Raw genomic sequence first — 25865 nt, 5'->3', positions numbered from 1 at the left:
TGTAATTATTTTATTCATGCATACATTTAACAAATAGTTATTAGATTCCTTTTTGCCAGGCCCTAGACTAGGTACCAGACCATAGAAAGATGAAAAGGGCCTTCAAAGTTTGACAGGTGAGACAAATCTGTAAACATGTCATCCTGGGTGATGTCCTAAGTGGTACCAGATTCAAGGCTGCCCAGAGCATCATGGGAGCCCAGAGTAGGGAGATTGATCCTGACTTTGAGAAGACTTCAGAGAGAAGGTGACAGTGGAATGGGCTGAAGGATGTGTCCTAGCTGATTGGGAAGAAGATGCAGGGGATTCTCATCCCGGTGAGAAAGGGATGTGTGAGTGAAGAAGGATCAGGAGAGCACGCAGGCTCAGAGATTCTATAGACTGGCAGTGGGAGATGGGTAAATCATGAATTAGCATTGATGAGAGCCAAGTTATGGGACCTGGCTGCAGTCTGTGTTGATGTAACTTTCCTCCAGATTCTTCCAGCACCTTTGCACTTGCTCAGACAATTGTGCCTCTCTTGCATCTGCTTTTTTAGCCTTCCTGGGTGATTCTCACAAAGGCTGTGAGTCTGTCCACACGGTCAGCTCTGAGAAGGTAGAAGTCCCATTAGACAGTGAGGACTGAACTGGCTGGACCTGCCCCTGGCAGAACTCCACTTCCTCAGAGGCAGGGTAAGATGCATCGTGAGGAGAGGGTCCACAGAAATGGCCACCCACAGGGCACTCTGGGTCATCTGGGGAGGTCCTAGCAAAAGGTGGCGAGTAAGTCCAACCTCAGGGGGTCAGAGGTGGTTAATATGCAGACACCCAGGCCATCACCAGAGAGTCTGAGGTAGAGGTGATCTGCTAGAGGCCAGCTTTGACCAAGGACTCCGAAATCCAAATCTCTTCCCAGAACTTGCCCTTGGTCCTCAGACTCACCATCTGTCCCACTGCCTTGAAGTTCCCACAGACACCTCAAACCACCATGTCCAAACAAAACTCATTAGTTTTCTTCCACATCCTCTGATTTTCCTTAGGGACCTGCCTTAAGGAAGAACATCTAATAGTCACCCTAGATCTTCCATCATTTCTGCCTCTGAAATGTCAGCTCTCCCCACTCCCCCATGCCCCTTCCACACCCTCCTGTGTGAATCTGTATCCTCTTTCATGTGGAAACTAGCCAGCAGATCCTAACTAATTTGGCAACATACAGTTTCTTCCCTCCAATCTATTTCCAGTTGGAGTCAGTTTTGGAAAGTGCAAATTATATCTCTGAACTTACTCATCCTCAGTGACCCTGAGTGGAGCCCCAATGCCTGGCTGTGACCAGCAGAATGTCGCAGGATTGGACCCATGCTCATCTCCAAACAGCAGGAGCCCAGGTGTGGTCCCCTGTTGCCTGCTGGGCTTCTAGGGACACACTGACTTAGTGATGCCCTATGTGGCATGAACCCTACAGATGGTTTTCTCTTCTGTAAGGTCAGTGCCTGACTTACACTTTGATTGCCAAGGCATCCGTTGCAGAGGTGTAATCCTCAATGGATAAAGAGCCAGGCCGTCCCCCTTGGAGTTCCTCTGTTTAAAAAACCTTTGATTTTTTTTTTCTTTTTTTTTTTTTATTAGTTGGAGGCTAATTACTTCACAACATTTCAGTGGGTTTTGTCGTACATTGATATGAATCAGCCATAGATTTACACGTATTCCCCATCCCGATCCCCCCAAAACCTTTGATTTAGTTAAGTGACCACGGGACCACTTTCCCCCGCTCCTTTTCTCCCTGTGCTTTTAATTCCTGCTCTTATGTTTTAAATTCACCAATAGTGACCTCGTGAACCTCTAGACTCCTCCCCACCCCCACCTCTGCCCCAGTAGAAGAAGAATCCTGGACCAGCATGTTCATTCTATTTCTCTCTCTCTCTCTCTCTTCCTTCTCCATCCCCTCCTATCTTGCAGCCTCACTGTGTGGCCCAGGGCATGCCATGTACCCTCCAGGACCTGTGAGTAATAACCCTTGTCTGCTTCAAAGTTTTCAGATGCGTGTGCCTAATGGCATCTTGCGATCATAATAAGAACCACAGGGGCCAGACCAGCCACAATGTTGGTTCCGAAAGGAGGACCTGGGCCCAGGTGAGTGTCCCCCAGCATTTCTAGCTGATAGCACCACTATGGGTAGGCTGAGACTGTCACAAATCAACCTGCATCTTACCCCGAGGTCCCGCTTTAGACTACCTGCCCCAGGGATACTGAATGGTCCACTCCCTGTGCAGCCTCCAGGCCCTGAAGGAGCAGAGTGCTGGCACTTAGGGCAGGCCAGTCCTGCCCAGGCCCAGCAGAGAGCCTGATGCTTCCCAGCTGAAGGGCCAGTGCTGGGCTTGCCTCTGCTTGAGCAGCTGGGCAGCATGCTAAGAAGTCATATAACTCGAATCCCTGAAATTAGCTCAGCGTCCCCAGAATGGAGCATCTCACCTTGATTAATGAAGAGGATAAACTAAAAACTTATAAGCTGTCTTTCTTTCTCTACATAATGTCTGAGAAATATTAACCATTTTCATGGTTTCGACTGAGCAATAGATATTTATTATACAATACTGCTTGAAATCGTCATTCTGTTCCACCCTTCATCTCTATGTTCTGGCCTTTCCCCATCATTTTTGAGAATATGTGAAAAGCAAAGCAAGTGTGCTTTTAAGTTATATTAAGAAATTTAATCCATGGTGAGAAAACCCTTTGTCATACACGAATTGAACATTATGAGCACACACATCTTCATCCATCGGAGTTCTGAGTTGCAAGGCACAGAAATGGACTCCAGAAATAGAAGATAAGTTCATTCTAAGGGTATCATAATTGCCCCCAAAGGCTTGAGAAGCAAGATATAAAGGGGAAGGGGAGAAAGGAGGATGAAGAGGAGGCTGAGGAGGTGGGGGTCGGGGGGAGAAGGCGGAGGGGAAGGGTGAGCAGAAGAAGCAAAGCAGCCAGACTCACACTAAAATCATGCTACTGAACTATCCTGGGGAAGGCACTGCTGCCCTACTGCTAACCTCCGGACATAACAGGCGGCACCTCCAGCGTCACTGACACGGGGCACTGCACACAGCACACTTGATATGACCACCTCCAAAGTCACTAGCAGGAATTCTCGCTGACTCCTTGAGATCATCTAAGGACGAGACATCTGAGGACCATGTTGCCCAAGACGTCTGAGGACCATAACCTGAAAGCCATCTTTGAATTCTTTCTCTCTCTCATGCCCACAGCTAATCCGAGACTGATTTCAGCTCACTCCGTTTTCCTAAATTGCCCACTTTCCTCAAATCTATCTCCTCCCTCCCTGCTTGTCCTATACAATGTTTGGTTTTCAATAAAAAATTTCCAGGGATATTAGGAGGTAAGATCCTTGGTAAATGATGAATACCAAGAGAAAAAAATATGCATAAACAGATCCAAAGCATACCCAGATACTGAAGTCATCAGACATGGTCTTTAAGTCAGAGAGACCATGACTCCCTGTATTCGTTAAGATTAGGTTTGGCTGAATATTACAAAACCCTCAAGTAGCAATAATTTTAACAACATGAAAATTTCTTTATCTCTGACCCAAAAGACAAGGTGACCCACAGGTTAGCAGTTCTTTCTACTCCATCATTTTCAGTTTGGGTTTTCATCATCAAAGTGACTTTGTAGTCCAAAAGGATTGCTGGAGCTCCAACTATTCACGTCCAAGTTGCAAACCAAAAGAAGACAAAATGCAGAAGGGAAAATGGGGTCTCATCTGGCTAACTCTTCTCCCTTTCAGCAGCTTTCCTAGAAGTTTTGAACAACACTCTGCTTATGTCTCTTTGTCAAAACTTATTCATATGACTACCTCCCACTTCGTAGGAAGCTGAGGAATTTGGTGTTTTGGTTTGGAAATTAATAGGCCCAGCTAAACAGCAGAGTTCAGTAAAAAAGAAGGAAGATGAGAATAAACACTATAACTGGGTAACTAGCCATCACTATTATAATGAGTTGGCCAAAATTTCTTTCAGGGTTTTCTGTAAGATGCTATGGAAAAATTCAAACGAACTTTTTGGCCAACCCAGTACATTCCTGCTTAAAGACCTTCTACAACTCCTCATTGCTAGGCATGTAAAGACCTTTACAGTTTGACCCCTACCTCTCATTCTACTTCTATCTCTTATCCCTTTATCCAGGCACTTCATTCTCTCACCACCTCTAGTCACAGCCACTTCAGAAATACCCAGTTGCAAGCCATCAGACCCTTGCTTCTGCTCACTTGTTGGCCTGGAATGCTCCCTTTCTGACAAGTCTGTCTCATTTTCAAATCTTAATTCAAAGGTCACCTCTTTTGTGTTACCTTTTCCAGCTCTCCTAGTCAGAATCACAACCTTGCTTCTGGTTCCCATAGCCCATGGTGGATACCTGCATTACTGCATTTGTGTTGACTTGTAATGACTGGTCTTCATGTCATCTCTCTTTATAAATTATGAGCTTCTCCGAATCAGAAACACAGTTTATTCTTCACTTTTATTCCCCTAGTGTTTGTTATGTGGTTGGTGCTCTATCAGCTTTTGCTGAATGGATAAGGAAGAGGGTAAAGGATAAAAGATACAGTTAGTCAGTTAATAAATCTCCGATGCTGTCTCTTTCTAACTTAAATAATTCCAACTGCAGACAACTCAGAGGTGATTTTGTTGCAGGAAGGGGGACCCCTTCCAGGGCCCGAAACTGGGCTCTTGTCTAACACTCAGAAATGAATTGTCCGAGGAGACACATGTGCTGACAAAGCAAGAGATTTTATTGGGAAAGGGCACCCAGGTGGAGAGCAGGAGGGTGAGGGAATCCAGGAGAACTGCTCTGCCGCGTGGCTCGCAGTCTTGGGTTTTATGGTGATGGGATTAGTTTCCGGGTGGTCTTTGGCCAATCATGCTAATTCAGAGTCTTTCCTGGTGGCGCACGCATCGCTCAGCCAAGATGGATGCTAGCAAGAGGGATTCTGGGAAGTGGACGGACAGGTAGTGTCTCCTCTCGACCTTTCCCGAACTCTTCCGGCTGGTGGTGGCTTATTAGTTCCGTATTCCTTATCAGGATCTCCTGTCATAAAACAACTCATGCAAATGGTTACTATGGTGCCTGGCCAGGGTGGGCAGTTTCAATCAGTGTGCTTCCCCTAACAATTTCACAAGTTTTTGTTATGCCAGAACTGTGTTGTGAAACACATCATGCAAAATAAATATGCTGAGCTGGGAAATTTGTGTGTTATTTTTTATACATATTATTTGATATGATGGTAAAAAAATCAACTTGAGCATCACAATTAGTGGTAACAGGGAGTTATATTTAACTCAGCAGGATAAATCAAGCATTCCCTTTGTGCTTAACAACATGAAAGATATTGTGTGAAATTGCCATCACTCCCTCTTCACACAAATATACACACAGGCACACCCAAAAAAAGAGTTCACAGTTATTGCCTTCTAGGAGGATGACACCCTGTAAAAATAGAACAATTAGGTGACAGGTTACAATTAGTGTCATACTAAATTGTACCTGTTCATTATCAAATGATATCTATTACTATAAATATTTAGAGAAAGAGGAGAAAGATATAGGCAAGAGTGGTAAGAAAGGCCTTTGAGCTGGTCTTTAAAGGCACAGCAGGATTAAGCAGGACAGTAACTATCTGTTGGTCCTTTAATGGACCGGAACCTGGTGGTCTGGAGTCGACGATGAGACAGTGAAAGAAGTAAAGAGGCTAATATTCTCTGGGTTATGCAGCCGGCTTCCGCGCTCCAGGGAATCAGCCAGAAATAGAGAGATAGAGAGAGAGAGAAAAAAAGAAAGACAGACAGACACGGGGACCAAAGCTCTGACGCAGCAAAGGTGTTTTAATCAACATGGTGTGGGCATATATACTGTCTTCAGTTCAGTTCAGTTCAGTCTTACAAGGTAGTTATTCTCAGCAAAGATAAAGATTAAAATTCCAGACTTACAAAACATAAGCCAATCCCTATCAAAGAGAGAGTTGCAAACAATCACCTTTTACTGTATGGTCCATAAGAAGGAAGAGGGTACTTATCACCGTAACGAGAAATGCCTGGATTCCTCAGCCCAGGGAAAGGCGTGCCTCTCCTCTTAATTCCTGAATATTCAGGAATTAATAAGGACCAGAGGGTTCCTGACAGATCCAAAACAGCACACAGGAAGCCTCTTGTTAAATGCTTCCTGACAACTATCAGAGCATAAAATACAGGCTATGGGTGGGAGGAGAAATGATTTTAGGGAGATCCATGCACCACACTGAGTAGCACTAAATTGCAGAACAAAAAGATTTTGCCCTTTTTCATTCTCTTTGATTTTTAAAATTTACATTAAGGAGAATTTCCAATGATGCATTTTTCATGGACAGTATCATTCCTTTGAAAAAACACAGGCCAAGTCTCAAGCCTCGATCTTGGCAGACAACAATATTTAGCTCAAATTTAATGACATTCTTTTGAGGTTTTCTGTATTCATTTGTACAGGCATCTTTCATTTACAGTAAGTGATAATGGTTTTCCATCATATATTTTTACTTTTAAAATCAGCTAATTCAAATATAAAGGAAGAGCCAATTTAAAGAAAACTAGTAAGTAAATAAAAGTACAAGCAGTATATGGCTATGGAAAAAAGGGTAAAAATGTACTTAAAGGACTGATGTTTGGGAAATGGGATGACAGTGAGAGTGGAGAGAAGAGACTTCCCCACCATGATGAAAACTGCTCAAGCAGAGGGCTCTGGGCGAGCTGGGCAGAGCCTGGATGGGGATGGAGAAGCAGCAGGGCAGGCTGGATGCTTTGCTCTCAGGAGGCTGGAATACGGAGGATTTCCCCACCAGGCTAACATGTCTTACCAAGTGTAGAAGAGATCGCATGCCTCTTATCGTGTCCCAGTGCCATTCTGGACCCACATCCCTCCCCACCTCTGCCTGCATCAGGATGTGTTCTGAGGACAGCATTGAGGGGGTTGGAGGAGGGGGTGGGGACATGGACCACAGAGAAGCCTGGCTAGGGGAAAAGAGAGAAAAGTGGCACACCCAGAAGATCAGCACTTTTCAATACTTCAGCCTGGAATGAGAGCTGCCACTGCACAGGATGGCCACAGTCCCTGGCGCCCAGCGTTCTGTCTCCCAACTACCCACGGAGGGCCACGTCGTTGGGGAGCATGGCCTGTGTGGCTCTGGTCTGGTGCCTCCCTGGGGCCCAGCCTAGGGGAACCAGTGAAGTTGATGCACACGCCTTCGCTCAGAGCCATGGTCCTCCACCCCTACTCTACTTCCTGTCTTCATCTCTGCCCTCGCTTTGCATATGGCTGGACTACTGCTCTTCCCATCTCTTTTGCTCTGAGGACAGGAAATCTAGGGCAGCCCTCAACATCCCACAGATGAGAAAAGCGATAAAGCTGGGGAGAAAAGGGAAGGAGACTGTTCTGAATAGGTAATCGACATGACATTTCCGAGCCCTGCTGTGTCTCTGGCTGCTCTGACCCATGGTACCAAGTGAAGCAACTCAGGGTGGAGGCCCTCCTTCTCAGCATCCAAAGCCATCAATCTAGACCCTGCTGGCAGCACCGACTTCCCTTGAAAAACATTTTGAAAGGAAAAGGTCAGAACCATTTGTTTCTCTGTGTGAATGAATTCAGAAAGCCCTGGATGCTTGTCCCTGGAAGACTCAGCGTGAACCCAGATGCTCCAAACCTTCCAGAACAAGCTTCCTAGGCAAAGGGATACTTTCCAAGGCAAACCCCCCAGATCTGAGCCCATTGGTTAGGGGTCAGTCCCTGGAGTCACCTGCGTCTAGTCACAGAGCAGCACAGTATGTGACAGCAATAACATCTACAGGTGGATTGTTAGAGTTTGAATCTCGGCCTTTTTACCCACTAGCTGTGTGATCTTGGGTTTATTAACATCTCTGAACCTTTCTCATATGTAAATCTGGTCAAATGAATAATAATAAGCACTGTCTCATAGAGTTCTTGTGAAAATCAGTTGGAACAATAAATGTAGAATGCTTAGTGCAGTGCCTGACATATAGTAAGTGGTTAATAAAAATTTTGGTCATAATGACCATAATAGATGAAATAGTCCTGAAGCCCAGTTGTTTCAGTTATCAATGTGCAACGCAAAAACAATCATTTAAAACAAAAAGAATTATTTCTCATGATTCTAAAGGTTGCCTGGTCTCACCTGTTTGATCTTATCTGAGATTCTTCATGCAGTTGCAGTCAGGTGGCAGCTGAGGGACTAAAGTCATCTGAAGACTTGACTAAGAACATTGAAAATAGCTTCTTTGCTTGCATGCTTCGTCCTCTGCTGAGATGGTTTCAACAGCTGGGAGTTAGCTGAGAATCTCTCTCTCCTCATGTAGCCTCCTCATGTTTTTAGGTTGGGCTTCCTCACAGCGTGGAAATCTCAGAGAAGTTGGACTTCTTACACGGCAGCTGACTTCTTCCAGAACAAACATTCTAAGAGATCAAGAAGCTGGAAGACTTCTTATGACCTAGCTTCAGAAGTCACACAGCATCATTTCTGCCACATTCGTTTGGTTACATGGGCCAGCCTGGATTCAGCGTGGGCCAACCACTGAGAGTAGTTCACTGGGGCCATCTTGGAGACTAATTACCAAGAAACCATTAGTTTCTTCTAATGTAGTATTGAAAAGAGCTCTGGATTTTGTTTTTTAATTTATTTTTAATTGAAGAATAATTGCTTTACAATATTGGTTTGATTTCTGCCATACATCAACACGAATTAGCCACAGGTGTATATGTGTCCCCTCTTCTTGAACCCCTCTTCCACTGTTTCCCACCACTCCAGGTTGTTACAGAGCCCTAGTTTGAGTTCCCTAAGTCATAGAGCGAATTCCCATTGGCTATTTTACATATGGTAGTATATATGTTTCCATGCTCCTCTCTAGAGCTCTGGATTTTTGAAATGGAGACTTGAGTTCAAGGCTTTAAGTAGGTTACTACTACCTTCAAAGTCCCCATTTATTTATCTGTAAAAGGTAGGTAATGATATATACCTCCTGGGTTGTAATGGAGAACAAATGTCATTACACATGGTCAGCTCCTAGTGCTATGCTTCACACACAGAGATGCAACCAAGTTTCCTTCCCCATTTAGAGCAGGAAGAGATCCTCACCACCAACATTCTTAGTGCTCCTCTTTGTAGTGGCCATCCCATGATGAGAATATAATCACCCCCTTATTTCTAACTCTGTGTGTGTGTGTGTGTGTGTGCGTGCATGCACACACACACCAGGAAGTTTAGTTTAGCTCATTACCGGCCAGGTTCATAGTTGACACTGAATAAATAATGTATAATTCAGAAAAAGAGTTGTCAACTCATACTGCTATGCCAAAGTCCTGAATGAATTTTCTGCTAAGTCTAGAGTGAGTTATTTTTAAATTTAAGAAAAAAAACTGTTTAAGCCACCTGATCTAAGAGATCTCAGAAATGCTTTCATTTTCTCTTGACTTCTATTTTTTGAAAGCTGCCAGGAAGCAACACACATACTCGTTGGGGATTTAACATGAATTACCAAGCAGCTGGAAAGGGCTCAAGGTGACAAATGACTGACAGTGGTTCTTAATGCTGCACTCAGGGCAGCATCTGAGAAAGCCACTTAACCTCTCAGGGGCTGTTCCATCCCTTTTGTGAGGCTCTGGACCAGCCTGGTGGCACGAGATATCAGCTAACTCAGCAGATGCTTTTCTTGACCTCAGGCACCTTGGGTGGTGGGGAAACTAAGAAGTTAGTTGCACCCATACCCTCCCCATCCAAGCTCTCCCCATTCCAAAGTAACTCTTACTTACCAAGACAGAAAGCAGCAGCAGACCTGCTGTCCTTGAGAACATGGGGGGCATTTACTTCTTGGGCAAGGAGGGGTGGTGTTCTATTTACAGACCTGTGGGATGTTTGTCAAAGGAAGAGATCACTGAGAAGACAGGACAGAAGCCCTCTTTAAGGAGGAGTCAGTGAGCACTGCTCATCCTCCTTTGGGATGGCTTTGTGGAACAAGCTCTGACCCAGAAGTTGCTTTGGTTCTACTTTCGGTTGGCCATGAGCTCTCTTATCAGATTCTCCCTCTTTTGGGTTCAGTTTCCAGAGCGTGCTGGTGGATCCTATATCTCATGCTCAATCCCATGTTTTGAACTTCCGTCCCACACGTTCCACTACCTACCAGTCTCCTCTGGACACACCTCCCTAACCTGTCCAAAGCTCAAGGCCCATCCTCTAAAACGCCCCATAGACCTGGATGGCAGCCTCTATTCAACAACCAAGATAGGAACCGTGAACCCCATCTTTCTCCCAATTCATATCTAACCTTAGTCACTATGCCCATCAGTTCTCTTTTTGAACTCTCTTTGGATGAAATGTTTCGCCTTCATCCTCCCCACCACCCTGCAACTACAGAGCCCAGCCCCTATCACATCTCACCTGGACTATAGGAGAGCTTCCTGTGGGACCCTTCCTCCCCATGTCTCTGCCCCAGCCAGCACCAGGCTCCTTCTTCCTGGGACTAAATCCTGATATAGGAACAGAATACTACAAGACCTCTGTTTAGCTGTGCATCCTGGTGTCTATAGCATATTACCTCCCTACCCTGGGTCTTTTGTGCTTTCATCTGAAAATAAAGGAATTGGATAAATTTAACTTTTCCAGAAACTCCTTCCTACTCCGAGATCCTGTGATTTGCCTGAGGAACTTTCTGCAGAGGATTTAAAATAGCTTATCTGACCACAAGCTTCAGGAAGCCTCCTGATACCTAAAGAGGGAAAATCACTAACTTCTCCTAAGTGCAAATTAATGTCATTGATCTCAATCCAGTCCACAGGACTGGCAGAAGGCAATACATTTGGGGAGAGGGAGGGGTGGGAAAGAGTGTTCTGGAAAGAAAGGACTGGAAGATATCCTACAGGAATAGCTGATCTTTCAGACAGGACAGGGAGCAGTCAGAGGCCTCTGTAGACAAAAAAGAGCTCCGCTCCTTGGCATTTGGGGATTAGGAGAGTGGAGTTAACACCCACTCTGAGAACATGGAGCTAGTAGGGAGTCATAGACTAGAGGACTGGCTCTGCTGTGACCTGGAGTCAGTTACTGCCTGTTTCTGTCTACTTCTCCATCGCCAGATACTTTTGCTGATCTCTAGGCTGATACTAAGTCATCTCAAGGGAAGTGGGTGAACCTTACAGGGTCTTAGGGTCTGTTCTGGGCCCGTGGGAAGTAAAGGATGTTCCTGTTTCTTCTAAAGCCTTAGTTTGAACCCAGAAATTTTACAAAAGAAAAAATGTGGAAGAAAAGAGCTGCAGTGGTTAATTTTATGTGTCTGTCAACTTGGATGGGCCATGGTGCCCAGATCTTCAGTCAGACAGTATTCTGGATGTTTCCTGTGAAGATGTTTTTGGATGAGATGAACATTTAAATTGCTAGACTTTGAGTAAAGCACATGGCCCTCTATAACGTGGGTGGGCCTCATCCAATCAGTTGAAGGCCTGAGTAAAACAAAGACTGACCTCCACTGAACAAAAGGAATTATACCAGTGGAATGCCTTTGAACTCAAACTGCAGCTACCTGCAGATTTACTAGGCCTGTAAGATCAGGAGGGGGGATTCCTTAAAGTAAATAAATAAATGAATATGTATATGGTGGTGGTGGTTTAATCACTAAGTTGTGTCTGACCCTTTGCAACCCTATGGACTGTAGCCCACTAGGCTCACTGGTCCATGGGATTTCCCAGGCAAGAATACTGGAGTGGGTTGCCATTTCATTCTCCAGGGGATCTTCCTGACCCAGGGATCAAATCTGGGTCTCCTGCGTGGCAGGCAGATTCTTTACCACTGAGCCACCGGGGAAGTCCAAATATGTATATATATATATCCTATTAATTCCACAGTTTATTGTGATCCACACAGTTGAAGGCTTTGGCGTAGTCAATAAAGCAGAAATAGATGTTTTTCTGGAACTCTCTTGCTTTTTCGGTGATCCAGCAGACATTGGCAATTTAATCTCTGGTTCCTCTGCCTTTTCTAAAACCAACTTGAACATCTGGAAGTTCTCGGTTCATGTATTGCTAAAGCCTGGCTTGGAGAATTTTGAGCATTACTTTACTAGCGTGTGAGATGAATGCAATTGTGTGGTAGTTTGAGAATTCTTTGGGATTGCCTTTCTTAGGGATTGGAATGAAAACGGACCTTTTCCAGTCCTGTGGCCACTGCTGAGTTTTCCAAATTTGCTGGCATATTGAGTGCAGCACTTTCACAGCATCATCTTTCAGGATTTGAAATAGCTCAACTGGAATTCCATCACTCTGGTATTCCCATCTCCTTCAGAATTTATTCTGAAGGAGATGGGAATATCAGACCACCTGACCTGCCTCTTGAGAAACCTGTATGCAGGTCAGGAAGCAATAGTTAGAACTGGACATGGAACAACAGAATGGTTCCAAATAGGAAAAGGAGTATGTTAAGGCTGTATATTGTCACCCTGCGTATTTAACTTCTATGCAGAGTATATCATGAGAAATGCTGGGCTGGAAGAAGCACAAGCTGGAATCAAGATTGCTGGGAGAAATATCAATAACCTCAGATATGCAGATGACACCACCCTTATGGCAGAAAGTGAAGAGGAACTAAAGAGCCTCTTGATGAAAGTGAAAGAGGAGAGTGAAAAAGTTGGCTTAAAGCTCAACGTTCAGAAAACTAAGATCATGGCATCTGGTCCCATCACCTCATGGGAAATAGATGGGGAGACAGTGGAAACAGTGGCTGACTTTATTTTTTTGGACTCCAAAATCACTGCAGATGGTCACTACAGCCATGAAATTAAAAGATGCTTACTCCTTGGAAGGAAAGTTATGACCAACCTAGATAGCATATTAAAAAGCAGAGACATTATTTTGCCAACAAAGGCCCGACTAGTCAAGGCTATGGTTTTTCCAGTGGTCATGTATGGATGTGAGAGTTGAACTGTGAAGAAAGCTGAGCACTGAAGAATTAATGCTTTTGAACTGTGGTATTGGAGAAGACTCTTGAGAGTCCCTTAGACTTGAAGGAGATCCAACCAATCTGTCCTAAAGGAGATCAGTCCTGGGTGTTCATTGGAAGGACTGATGTTGAAGGTGAAACTCCAATATTTTGGCCACCTGATACGAAGAGCTGATTCATTTGAAAAGACCCTGATGCTGGGAGAGATTGGGGGCAGTAGGAGAAGGGGACAACAGAGGATGAGATGGCTGGATGGCATCACCGACTCGATGGGCATGAGTTTGAGTAAGCTCGGGGAGTTTGTGATGGACAGGAAGGCCTGGCGTGCTGCGATTCACGGGGTCGCAAAGAGTCCCACATGACTGAGCGACTGAATTGAACTGATCCTATTAATTCTGATTCTCTGGAAAACCCTGACTAATACAGGAGCTATCTGTATTCCATAGAGGAGAAGGGTAGGTCTTAAAATTGTAAAAACATCACAGATTCTGCTAAGGTTATCAAAAGATTCTGAATCCACTATCCTTCCCAAATGATATCTAGGCTGCTCCCTACAGGGACCATGAGATGGTACAAAACTCTCTCTGGAATTCAGGACCCTCCTGCTCTAAAGAAGCCTTCTGCCCAGAGGTAAGAACCACAGGTAAAGTCCCAGAAGGCCTGGAGTGGGGGCAGAGACATCTGTTTAGAAAACTTAATTTGGTAATAATTAAGATTGACTAGATCAGGCATTGTATGTATTTTCCTCACATCATATGATTTAGTCATCAAACCCTAGGAAGCAGGTACTATTAATATCCGTATTTCACAGAAGAGAAACCAAAAGCACCATGAAGTTAAATTACTCCTTTACCTGGCCTTGACATTGTGTTTTTCTTCCTGGTGGGTACTGGGAAGCTCTACATGTTAGCCTGCTAACTGGGGAAAACCCTATGAGCTGGATTGGCATTATCCATATTGTTTGGGTGAGGAAATAAGACCCAGAGAGGTCAAGCAGTTTCAAAAGGTCACACAGCTAGAGATGTGACTTTATCTTGACCAGAGTCAAGATTCAATCTCAAGCCCTTCTGACCATGTCCCCAGCTCTCCTAGCCAGCCATACCGTTCCCACCCATAGTTCTTGCAAAGGAACTCCAGCTATCCCTGCTGTTTACAAGGCTACTGACCCTCCAGGTCACATTTCAGTGTATTTATTACCATGAGTCACCATGATCTTGATGGTAATCACACTTCTGTTTTTATAATACTGTGCAGGTCGTCCAGGACTTCAACATACTTACCTCACTCTGCATTGTAAGCCAGGGCGGTACGTAATATCTATTCTCCAGTCCGCAGGGGCTGGTTGAGGCCAAGGGGACAGGACAGACACTAACACTTCAGGGCAGTGTGTGGGGCTCTAGCCTGCTTTGTCTAATTTATTTCTCTCTGCAATCCTTTGAGGTACACGCTGCCATTCAACAGACTAGGAAACTAAACACATGGAATATCTACTGCCAGGTGAGATCATAGAGGGAATAGATTTGTCCACAGGATGTGGAGATGCTTTGCACTATCCCACTCCCTGTCACTCCTGGGGTGGCATTGACTTTCCATCGACTTCATTCATCTTCTTTTTAAGAATGTGCTCCTGAGTCTCCCTTCCCAAATTCCAATTCCTAACTTGGGTCATCTCAGCTCATTGTTGAGAAGGAAACATTGAGAAGGAATTGATCCTCAGGAAGAGCAAAGAGATTGCCAGCCTCTTCCTGGTATTATAGCTCTGTGGAGAAGAACCGCTTTCATCCCAAACTGCCTCGGATCTCCATCGCTGACTCAGAAGCCATGTGACTGTGTGATCTGGAGATGGAGAGACTGTGTGAGGTTATCTTGCCTGCTTCTCACTCCTACCCCAGCCTCGCTCAGTCCCCCATGCCATAAACCCATGACTCACCTTATCCATTCCCCACACTTCAAGTCCAGTACCGACCCAGCTAAGTGTACCTGCAAGACTCTCCTAGAAGCCATAGCCCCCACTCCAGGACCATCATGTCACCCCAGGATCATGCCAACAACTTGATTCAACTCCACCCCATAGTCTCGTTCTTTGCAAGCACCTGCTCCCTCTGCCCTCTGGCTTGCAATGCTGGTCACTCTCTAAACTTGTCCACACCCAAACTCCACCCCCTCTACTCTGACCCTTCTGCCTGACCATTCACCTCAAAATTAATTCAGCTTCTGCCTTCTTCATTAAACTGACGCCCTCGTGAGAACAGGAACCACATATCTCTTATTTACCTTAATAAATAAATAATGTCTCCTTACACAGTGCCTGGTACATAGAAAAGGCTCAGTACACATTTGTTGAGGGAATGGATGTATGAATGAGTGAACAGTGTTATGGTAAGTATCTTAATGTCCTGGGCTTTTTTGCCTTCTGCTTCTGAAACTCCCAATGAGCTTACCAGTGTCCCTAGCTCACCCAGGTCCCTAGGGGACTGGTGTGTGGTGTGGCTCGCTCTCTGTCATGGGCCAAGTTCCACCAACTGATCCTCAATCTGTTTCCCTATTCAAGCTCCTGCAGTGTCCTGGCTTAGCCCTCCTCCCCACCCCTCTGCCTTGTGAAGAGTCCAGTTTGCCCCCTTGCCTGTACACCTCTCCCAGTACCTGCCCTTCCTCACCTCTGAGCCACACCTCACACCATGTCTGCATGGCCTTGTCCAGATCCCCCTCCTGGGGCCACACTGGGTTCTAATCACTCCTTCTCTCTCAGATCTGACCTTCTTTGAGACCAGAATGAACTAAGGAGATAAACTCATGGCTGAGAGCTCCCAATACCAGTGCCACCAATCCTTCTCTCCCTGATGGGCTGCTTCCCGGATGGATGGAGGGTAACAAAAATGCATCTCTATGTTAGCCTCTAGCACTTCTGTATCATCTCAGTTCTCTGCTGCGGTGTCCAGCTCTAGTGCTTAAATCTGGAAACACAAGGAAGGTAATATTCCTGTTTTATCAGCTTAGTTCAGTCGTTCAGTCGTGTCCAATTCTTTGTGACCCCACGGACTGCAGCATGCCAGGCTTCCCTGTCCATCACCAACTCCCAGAGCTTGCTCAAACTCATGTCCATTGAGTCGGTGATGCCATCCAACCAACTCATCCTCTGCTCTCCTCTTCTCTTCCTGCCTTCAATCTTTTCCAGTATCAGGGTCTTTTCCAATGAGTCAGTTCTTTGCATCAGGTGGCCAAAGTGTTGGAATTTCAGCTTTAGCATCAGTCCTTCCAATGAATATTCAGGACTGATTTCCTTTAGGGTAGACTGGTGGGATCTCCTTGCAATCCAAGGGAAGTGTCTTCTCCAATACCACAGTTCAAAAGGACTAATTCTTTGGCGCTCAGCTATCTTTATGGTCCAACTCTCATGTACATATATGACCACTGGAAAAGCCATAACTTTGACTAGGTGGACCTTTGTTGGCAAAGTAATGTCTCTGCTTTTTAATATATTGTCTAGGTTGGTCATAGCTTTTCTTTCAAGGAGGTTTTCTTTTAATTTCATGGCTGCAGCCATCATGTGCAGTGATTTTGGAGCCCAAGAAAATAAAGTCTGTAATGGATGTTTTCCTGTTTTATGGGAAAGAGCAAAAGGCTGAAATCAATATGACCATCCGAGGCCCTAGTTTCTGGGCTTGGCTATCCAGCCATGGTTGCTGAGGGATAGTCAGCACTCTGATCACTGACTCTCCTGGAGTCTTTTTAAAAAACATTTATTCTTACTATATTTGTCTGTTTCAGGTCTTAATTGTGGCATAAGAGATCTTTGATCTTAGTTGTGGCATGTGGGACCTAGTTCACTGACCATGGATGGAACCCAGGCCCCTTGCGTTGGGAGCTTGGAGCCCCAGTCACTGGACCACCAGGGAAGTCCCGTCTCTTGGAGTCTTGGTCTCTGCAAATCCAAGTCTTGGATTAAGGCCAAGATTCTGTGTCCTATTTTCTTCCTCCAGCCAATAACCATTTAAAAAATTGAAGTATAGTTAATTTACAATGTTGTATTAGCTTCAAGTGTGCAGCAAAGTGATTCAGTTTTACACACACACAGACACATGCATATAAACGATCTTTTTCAGATTCTTTTCCATTAGAGATTGTTACAAGGCATTAGATATAGATCCCTGTACTATAAGTAGATCCTTGTCGTTTATCTCTTTTATATATAGTAGTGTGTGTATGTTAATCTCAAACTCTATTATCTTCTCCTCTCCCCACTACTCCACTATCCCCTCTGGTAACCATACTTTTGTATTTTCTGTCTGTGAGTCTATTTATGTTTTGTAAATAAATTCATTTATAAGATTTTTTGATTCCATATATAGATGATATCTTATGGTATTTGTCTGTCTTTGTCTGACTTACTGCACTTAATATAATAATCTTTAGATCCATCCATGTTGCAAATGGCTGTGTCCTATTTTCTGACAAAGAGATAGGTGAGGTCCCTAGCAGCAAAGCCTCTTAAACAACACAAAAATTCTGCAATTTTCCTCCAGGGAAAAGAGAAACTATAAGAACAGATTCTTCTCAGAACAGTCCTTAGTTATCCCAGTAAACTGGGAGTTACTGGGGTCAACTTCACCAAAAAGCATGCGTTAAGTATGCTTGGCAAATACTACCCTCAAAAGACTCTCTCGGGGGGATTAATGGGAGAAGGAACATCAACAGTTTAGGTTTAGCACACTTCATTTTACAAGAATGTTTGTTTTTATAATTGAAAACAAAAACCATATTTTCCTCCAAATGCCTTCTCTTCAGGCATAGAATTAAAACAGCAGGATTTCAGGGGGCTCTAGGGCCCTTGGAGATCATCTAGCCCAGTCCCCTGCTTGACAGAGGAGGCAACGGGTTTGACAAAGGGGAGGCACTTGCCCAAGGTCACCCAGCTCAAGGTCACACATCAGGCAGGGGCCTTTGGAATCCATTTCCCACACACAGTCATTTAAAAAATAATTATTCCACAGATAATCCAATGGAACATGGACTGCTGCAGAGAGTGTGGCCTTAAATTTCTTCAAGAAGAAAAAGGCAAATTAACATTGTGTTAAAAAAGCTTAGTGTGACCATTTTGGGGGTTGGGCTTGTTAAAGCTCAGAACTGAGTGAAAAAATACTAAGAGAACATGGTAAAAGAAGTCCCTGGGACTGAAAAGCACTCTTTTCCTGTCTACATGTCTACTGATATTTCTGTAGTCCTTTATCTGTATATCAGGCGAGAGAGAAACCAACTGAGTGAAAAGAGGTTGGGGAGGTAGGGTTTTGGGTGACTGGTGGAGCAGGTCAGGCAATTCAATGGCTCCTTTCTCAAGTTCCACGGGGTTGGGGTGGGGGGTGCGGGGAAGAAAACACCCAAGTTGCAAGAAGATGGGAGAGCCCAGAAAGAGATGGCCCTAGAAGCCCTTTGGGAATCATGGGAGAAGCTTCCTCACAGTCCATGATAAGAGGACTTGGGAGGTCAGAGGACTGAAAGGTGATGGTCCCATATGAGCTAGGAGGTCCCATACGACCCTCCCGCTATCAGGAAGATGAGGGTCCTTCTTTTCCTATTGCTTGATGCTGTAGAAGCACCAAAAACAATGTGCTAAAAAGAAAGCACTGAGGTTATTCTTATTGTAGTAAGGAAGAGTTTTGTTTCGACAGAGTCTTAGGAGGGTCCAGGAGGAAGCTGGACAAGGTCAAGATACTTACTGAGATTTTGAAATATGGTTTAAGTCAAGTGAGTCTTTGAACTGGGTGGGGGTGGAAGTGCAAGGCAGTGCTGAATTAGGATTGGGTAAGGCTCATGACATAGTAATTTAGGACTGGTGGTCACAGCAAAGCAAGGATTTTGAGGCAAGTGGTTCAAAAAGGTATAAACAATCATTTGATGCTTTCTATTAATGAGTGGATAAGTCTTTCAGGAAGTTCTTGGAATGAACAATAAAGTTATTTGCAACTTTTATCTTGCTGAGAAAGAGTTTTCTAGAATAGTTAATGGAGAGTTTTCTAAAATGGTTCATAAAGTTGTGCCAATGAAGACAGCGGAATGAATAACAAAGACCATCATCTGAATGGGTATTGATGGTTTCCATTCTCACTAGGAAGACCATCCTGGTCTTGCTCAGTTCTGGGCAACAAACTTGAAGGGACATTAACAAGCTGAGGCCTGTTCCAAGGTCAATGACCAGGACGATGAAGCAATGTCCTTTGGAAAATGACCAGAAGAACTGGGGTACTCAGCCTGGAGAAACGGAGTCTAGGACCTGCCCCACAACAAAGTTTTAATGTGGGGATGAGGCAGTTGTCCTGTTCTCTAGGGGCCTGGAAGGCAGAATTAGGACCACAGGATGAGAGATACAGAAGCAGGCCTCAGTTCAGCTTAAGAAACAACTTTCTAAGAATTAGGAGGGATGTGCTATCTCACAGGGTGCCCAGTTCTAGGCCAGAAAATCACTCAGATAGGGAATGCAGACACTGCTGCAGAGGTCAGTCTTAGATTTACATATGGCTTCTTCTCTCTCTTTCTTTTCTTTCTTTTTAAAAAAGTACTACTTATATAGTTTAAGATCAGGCTCAAATGTTCTCTCCCTTCATGAAGATGCTTGATCTTTCCCCAGTTAAAAAGGATCAATAATTCTTTGCCTGTACTATTTCCATGGTATTATCATCATCTACCTACCATTGTTAAGAGGCTCTGCCTCTGGATTGCTGGGTGGCTTTGAGCAGGGCCTGTCCCCTCTCTCAGTCTTGGTTTTCTCATCTATAGGATGGACTTAATAGTTTGAACCAGCCTTCGATGTAGAGGCTCTTGGTGACCTGAAAAGACTGCAAAAACCAAGATGCAGATAGACGTGGAAGTTGCCCTCTAAGGCCTACAGAGAAGTCTTGGGCAAGAGTCTGATTGCTTCTGATTCCAGAAGGCAGAAGTCAGTCTCCATCATGGGGTTAGTTGCCAGAATCCAATTTCAGTTTGGTATCAGAGAAGACATACTAATAATAGTCTCTGCTTGAGGTAGGAAGGCAGTGAGGGCTCCATTCCTGGAGGTGTTCCAGCAGAGGCCTGTGAAGGGAGCAGGGGCTAGCCTGTCAGTTAGGAGGCTTAAGTCTGCAACTAACAGAATCAGAGATTAAAGGTCATTTGAACAATAAAGTATTTGCTATCTAGCCTGGTAAGAGGTTCTGTTATCTAACATAATAGGGTAGACGATACAGCATATCAAGGGAGTCAGGCATCTGGGGCAGCGTCTCTGGGCTTCTCTTGGGTTTCCCCTCAAGGTCCAAGATGGCAGCACAGTTGGGTGTAACACTTTCTCATACAAATACACCCAAACATAGGAAGGAGTCAGTACCGAGTTTCTTTTTGGAATGGAGAAAATATTCCCAGAAGCCCTCACGGGCTTCCCTTTACACCTCATTGGTGAGGGTGGGGTCACATTGTATGCCTCCTCCAGTCCTTGGCAAAAAGAATTAGCTTAATTAGCTTAAACTGATCAGTGTGCCTGGGGAGTGTCCATGAAATACACGGGCACTCAGTATCTGGACAAAATTGGGGTGCTATCAGCCAGGAAGAAGGGGGAGTCGTGGGCGAAGTCCACGGGCTGCCGTAGCAGGGATTCCTGAGCAGCCAACTCCTGAGGTGACTGACAACTCTTTGATTCTATTTCCAGGCTTTTTTCCAGCTTGAGAATCCTAATTTTTAAGTAGCCACCTCTTTTTCGAAAACTGCTTTTTTCCCCTGACTTTCTTATGACCCAGTTTTCCTCTCCCACTCTCTGTCTTGGAGGCTACAATTAGGCTCTGGTGACACATTTGGCATGGGAATGCTGTGAGCACAGTTCTGATGAGCTGGGTGTGGGCCCAGAGAGTAAATGCAGGCAGCTAATTGCAGTTTTAGTCTCTCTCTCAACTTCCCTGCAAAAAAAAAAAAAAAGAAACAACATATAAATAAGAGGTGACTGAGAAGCAAAGTATGATCTGAGGAGATGTGGGCTGTAGAGGACACACCCTCTTTGGTTCTCCTCTGAACCAGGTCCTTCACGGTCCCAGGAGGGACAGACATTTCAGAGGCTGAAATGGAGTAGAGATGTGCTTGGTGGGTTACTCTTATCTGCCTGGGACTCCTGAGATAATCTGATATAACCAGGGTTATCCTCAAGTCAGCCAAACCAGCAGCCAGAAGCTGAAGTCTGCGTAGTGTCCAGCCCTGAAGGCCAGGCTGTGGAAAGGGCCTGCTCAGGCCTTTGACATCTCTGTGTGAAACAGAGACCTGCCCTCCCACTCCCCACCCCCGACCCAAGGCCCACAGAATGAGAACGCTTCCAAAACGGGAAAGGAGAAGTTAGATTCTGGGCAAGCAAAACGAAGGCTGACGTCCACCACGTGGTTTCAGAGGCTTGGCTCTTCTGGCCTCCTGGCCACTGCCCTTCACCCTCAGCCCATGCACTCCCAGACCTGGCTCCCAGTTCTGCTGAGACCTTGATCTATGCGGCATGCCAGCCACCTGCATTTGCCAAACAGCAGGCAGGGAAGGAGGGAGGCTGAACGCTCCAACAACTGTAATTTCTCATCAGTTTCATGATTTTGCATCTGAACCCACCACACGTGACAAAGGGGGAAGACAGCAGAATGGAGTTGCAGGTGCGCTGTGGGGAAGCGAGGACTGGCTCAGATTGGCTGTGTTGATAATGGTATGCTGCCGATGGGCATTGGTTAGGGACCATCTACACCCATAGACAGTCACTGAAGCCTCGAATGTTCCAGACCCTGTGCCAAGTGCCGTTGAGGTGACCGAGAGCACTAAGGCTGGGATCTGTCCTCAGGGAAGTCACAGACAGTCTGCTGGAAGGGAAGGTGAACACGGAAACCCTCATGACAAAATCAGGCTGTGTGGGCTCTGCTAAGGCAGGACAACATCCTATGGAATCACTAAAGCACCAGATTTAATCATTTTGTGTTTCTTACTATGAGCCCAGACCAATATTAAACTTCTCATGTGGTGGTTTCATTTAAACTTTACTCAAAACTTTATCATCAGTCAATATTATTTACAAGTAAAATCCAGGTGGTATAATGTAAAGAGTTTACCTGCCAATGCAGGAGATGAAAAAGACTCAGGTTCAATCCCTTGGTTGGGAAGATCTCCTGGAAAAGGAAATGGCAACCCACTCCAGTATTCTTGCCTAGGAAATTCCATGGCAGAGGAGCCTGGCGGGCTACAATCTATGGGGTCACAAAGTGTCAGACATGACTGAGCACGCACACACACAAACACACGCACACACTATTATTTCCAAGTGAGCAAACTGAGGCCCAGTGGGAAGCAGCAGACACAGAATTTGGACCAAGAGCCTCTAATTTGAGAACTTGCAGCCTTAACCATTATACCAAACTACCTCTAGAGTCAGGCATGTAAACAATGCTCAAATGAATTTGTTAAATGCCTGAATAAGTGAATGAATGAATGAAATACTAAAGAACAATTTAAGCAAAGCCAGATTGGAGCACAGAAAAGTTAGAGTTCTGGTTGGGATGGCTAAAGGAAGCTTTCATGAAATCCTCCTTAGGCTCAGATCCATAGAGTGGCCTGGGAGTCTGGGAGAAGGGCACGTATGACACACAGATGCTGACGTGGCCCCATGATGCCCTCCTCCTGATGTTCATGCCCATGCAATCACCTTGCCATGAGTGTGGGTGGGACTTGTGACTTGCTACTCACCAGCAGACTATGCCAAGGTGACAGAGGTCATTTCCATGATGATAAGATTGTAAGACCATTTTGCTCATTTCACTAGAAAATTGCTGGTTACGGAGAAGTAAGCAGCCCTTTAGGGGAAGCCTATGTGGCAAGGAACTTAGGGTAGGTTCTGGCCAACAACCAGCTAGGAATGGGGAAAGCCTTCAGCCAACAGGAAACTGAGACTCTTGGTCCAATCGCCCACAAGGACCTGAATCCTACCAACAACCATCTAAGTAAGCTGGAAAGTGGATCCTTCTCCCACTGAACCTCAGAAATGATGAGATAATAAATGTGTGAAGCCACTAAGTTTGTGGAAGTACTGCTGTGTTAATAAATTACCAGTAGAGCAACACTGGCAGAGAAAAGAACAGAGCAAAGGCCTGGAGGTGGAAGACCTGGGGAATATTAGAAAATTTCTGCTTGTTCTGTGTGGCAGGAGCAAACCTAGGATTTCTTTCTTTTTTTTAAATTAATTTTTTAATTGGAGGAAAATTGCTTTACCATATTATGTTGGTTTCTGCTGTACAGCTACATGAATCAGTTATAATTTTATATATATATATATATATATATATATATATATATATATCCCTTCCCTTTTGAGCCTCCCTCCCACCCGTCCACTATCCCATCCCTCTGAGTCATCCCAAAGCACCAGGATGGGCTCTCTGTGTTATATAGCAGCTTCCCACTTGCTATTTATTTACACATGGTCGTGTATATATGTCAGTGCTATTTTCTCAGTTCATCCTACCCTCTCCTTCCCCTGCTGTGTCCACAAATCCATCCTCTATGTCTGAGTCTTCTTTTCTTCTCTGCAAATAGGCTCATCAGTACCACTTTTCTAGATTCCATACATATTTGTTAATATATGATGTATGTTTTCTCTTTCTAACTTACTTCACTCTGTATCACAGACTCTAGGTTCATCTACTTCACTACCACTGAGTCAGATTTGTTCCTTTTAATGGCTGAGTAATGTTCCAGTGAATATATGTACCACATCTTCTTTATAGGAGATGGATTTTCAAGGACAAAATGAGTTGTCTGGGGTGTTCTGTAGGAAAGGATTTTCCAGGGCTAGTAGTTCCTGGGAAGGAGCTCTCTGAGGAGTGAATAGTTTTAAATCATAATATCATTGATGAATGCCCACACATATGTCTTGTCCACATCTCCTGGGCTCCCCAAAGGGGCTCCAGCTAAGAACCTGAGGCAGGTAACTCCAAATCTCACTCTGGAGGACCCAAGTAAGTCTGTGACAGAATGGAGGTCAGTGGCTAGGGCCCTCAGGGAACAAGGACACATCTGAGTTGTGCGGTTCCCTCAGTCTCTCTCTATCTTCCCAGCACCCAGCTCAGGATGGAACCCTTAGTAAGACCCAAAGAGGACACCTGGAACCCTCAAAGCCAAATGGCTCAGCCTCACCAGCAGTGATGTCACCTCACTCCCAGCCAATGGAAGGACAGCCAATGGGGATTTGAATGTGCCTATGTGCTTGTAAGAACATGCTAAATAATGGACTTTAAATTCAAGAGTTTGTAGATGGATTGTGTACATGTGTGCTAAATCAGTTCAGTCATGTCCAATTCTTTGCGACCCTATGGACTGTAGCCCTCCAGGCTTATCTCTCCATGGGATTCACCAGACAAGAATACTCGAGTGGGTAGCCATTCCCTTCTCCAGGGGATCTTCCCAACCCAGGGATCGAACCTGAGTCTCCTGCATTGCAGGCAGATTCTTTACCGCTGAGCCACTGGGGAAGCCCCGTGGATGGCTTAAGTGCCCCCAGATTGAGCTTATCATTTGAAAAGGCTGTTCAGTGAAGACCCCTCAGTGCTGACTCCCTCCCCTTATAATATATTAGTTGAGTAATTCAAAAGCCCCCATCTCAGTGAGGCGTCTGGGAGACAGCAGGTCAAGGAAATCTGGCTGGCAATGTGGTGTTGTGAGATCTTTAGCTCCCGTGAGGAGGAAGGTGCTGCTGTGAAAACCTTTCTTGTTCAGTTGGGCTTCAGGGAATAAAAGAACTGCCGTGTGTCTCATATTCGGCCAAATGACCACAGGGAGAGTGATCAGAATAGTCATCGTTGGCTCACTGGTGCCTGACTGTCCTGGAACGTTCTGGTAAGGAGGGGACAGCGGATCAGGTCAGGATGGAGAGGAGAGTGTATCAGCTCTGAAAGCACTGTATCCCAGAGGGAATTTTAAATGAGCAGTCGCTGGGATCAGAAATGACAAGGGAGTCTGGCCAGCACTCAGAGGAATAAAACCAAGGGAAAACCAAGGCCACATTCCAACCGTTCCAGCCACTGTCCCTGGTTACAGAAAGAAAAGCGACTTTAAAGGCATTCCAGAGAGAAGAATTTCATTCATTCAACTGATACCTCGAGACCCTCTTAGGACCAGATGCTGAGTTGGGCACAGGGTGTGTGTGTGTGTGCATGTGTGTGTGTGAAATGCCCTCCAGGAGCGCCAGAGCCACTGGGGGAGGGGCGGGCAAACAGTGCTGGGCTCTCAGGGGTCTGCCCACAGGCTGAAGCACGGGATGGGGAGGGGAGGCTGCAGGACGAGGAGCCCTTGAGCGGCAGGTGGTCACCAGGTCACCAGGCAGACTAGGGAGGGAGGCTGTGGTGGGTGCAAGCCAGCCTGCTGCAGTGCAGGAAGCAAGGTTCAGGACCAGACTTAATCCCAGGTTGTAATTTTGATCAAATCAGTCCAGAAAAGCTCTCCAGCTCCTGCCTGAAGCTGCTGTCTACTCCAAGGGAAATGGTGTGAAACAGGGACACAGATGCCCAAGAAACAGTCCCTGACTCTCCCAGGCTTGCCTTCCTTTCAGGGACTCCCTCGCACAAGTTCTGGCAGTGCCCCTTTCTCATGGGGCCTCACTTTGGAGATCTCCTGCTGAAAGAAAGTGCTGTTGGCCTTTGGTGGGAGTGGGTCCTGTTGTCTTGCCCACCCTCACTGTCCCTCAAGGCCCTCCCATTGCCCAAGATGAGGTCTGAAATCTCACTCTGGTGTTCACTGCCCTCCATGTACTGACTGCCAGCTTCCTGCCCCAGGGCCATCTCCCACCACCCCTGGTATGGACCTTTACTCCAAGCCACCAGATCCCT

The sequence above is a fragment of the Cervus canadensis genome, chromosome 7 (assembly GCF_019320065.1).
Source record: "Cervus canadensis isolate Bull #8, Minnesota chromosome 7, ASM1932006v1, whole genome shotgun sequence".
Classification (NCBI taxonomy): Eukaryota; Metazoa; Chordata; class Mammalia; order Artiodactyla; family Cervidae; genus Cervus; species Cervus canadensis.
Note: the sequence above shows the minus strand (reverse complement) of the source record.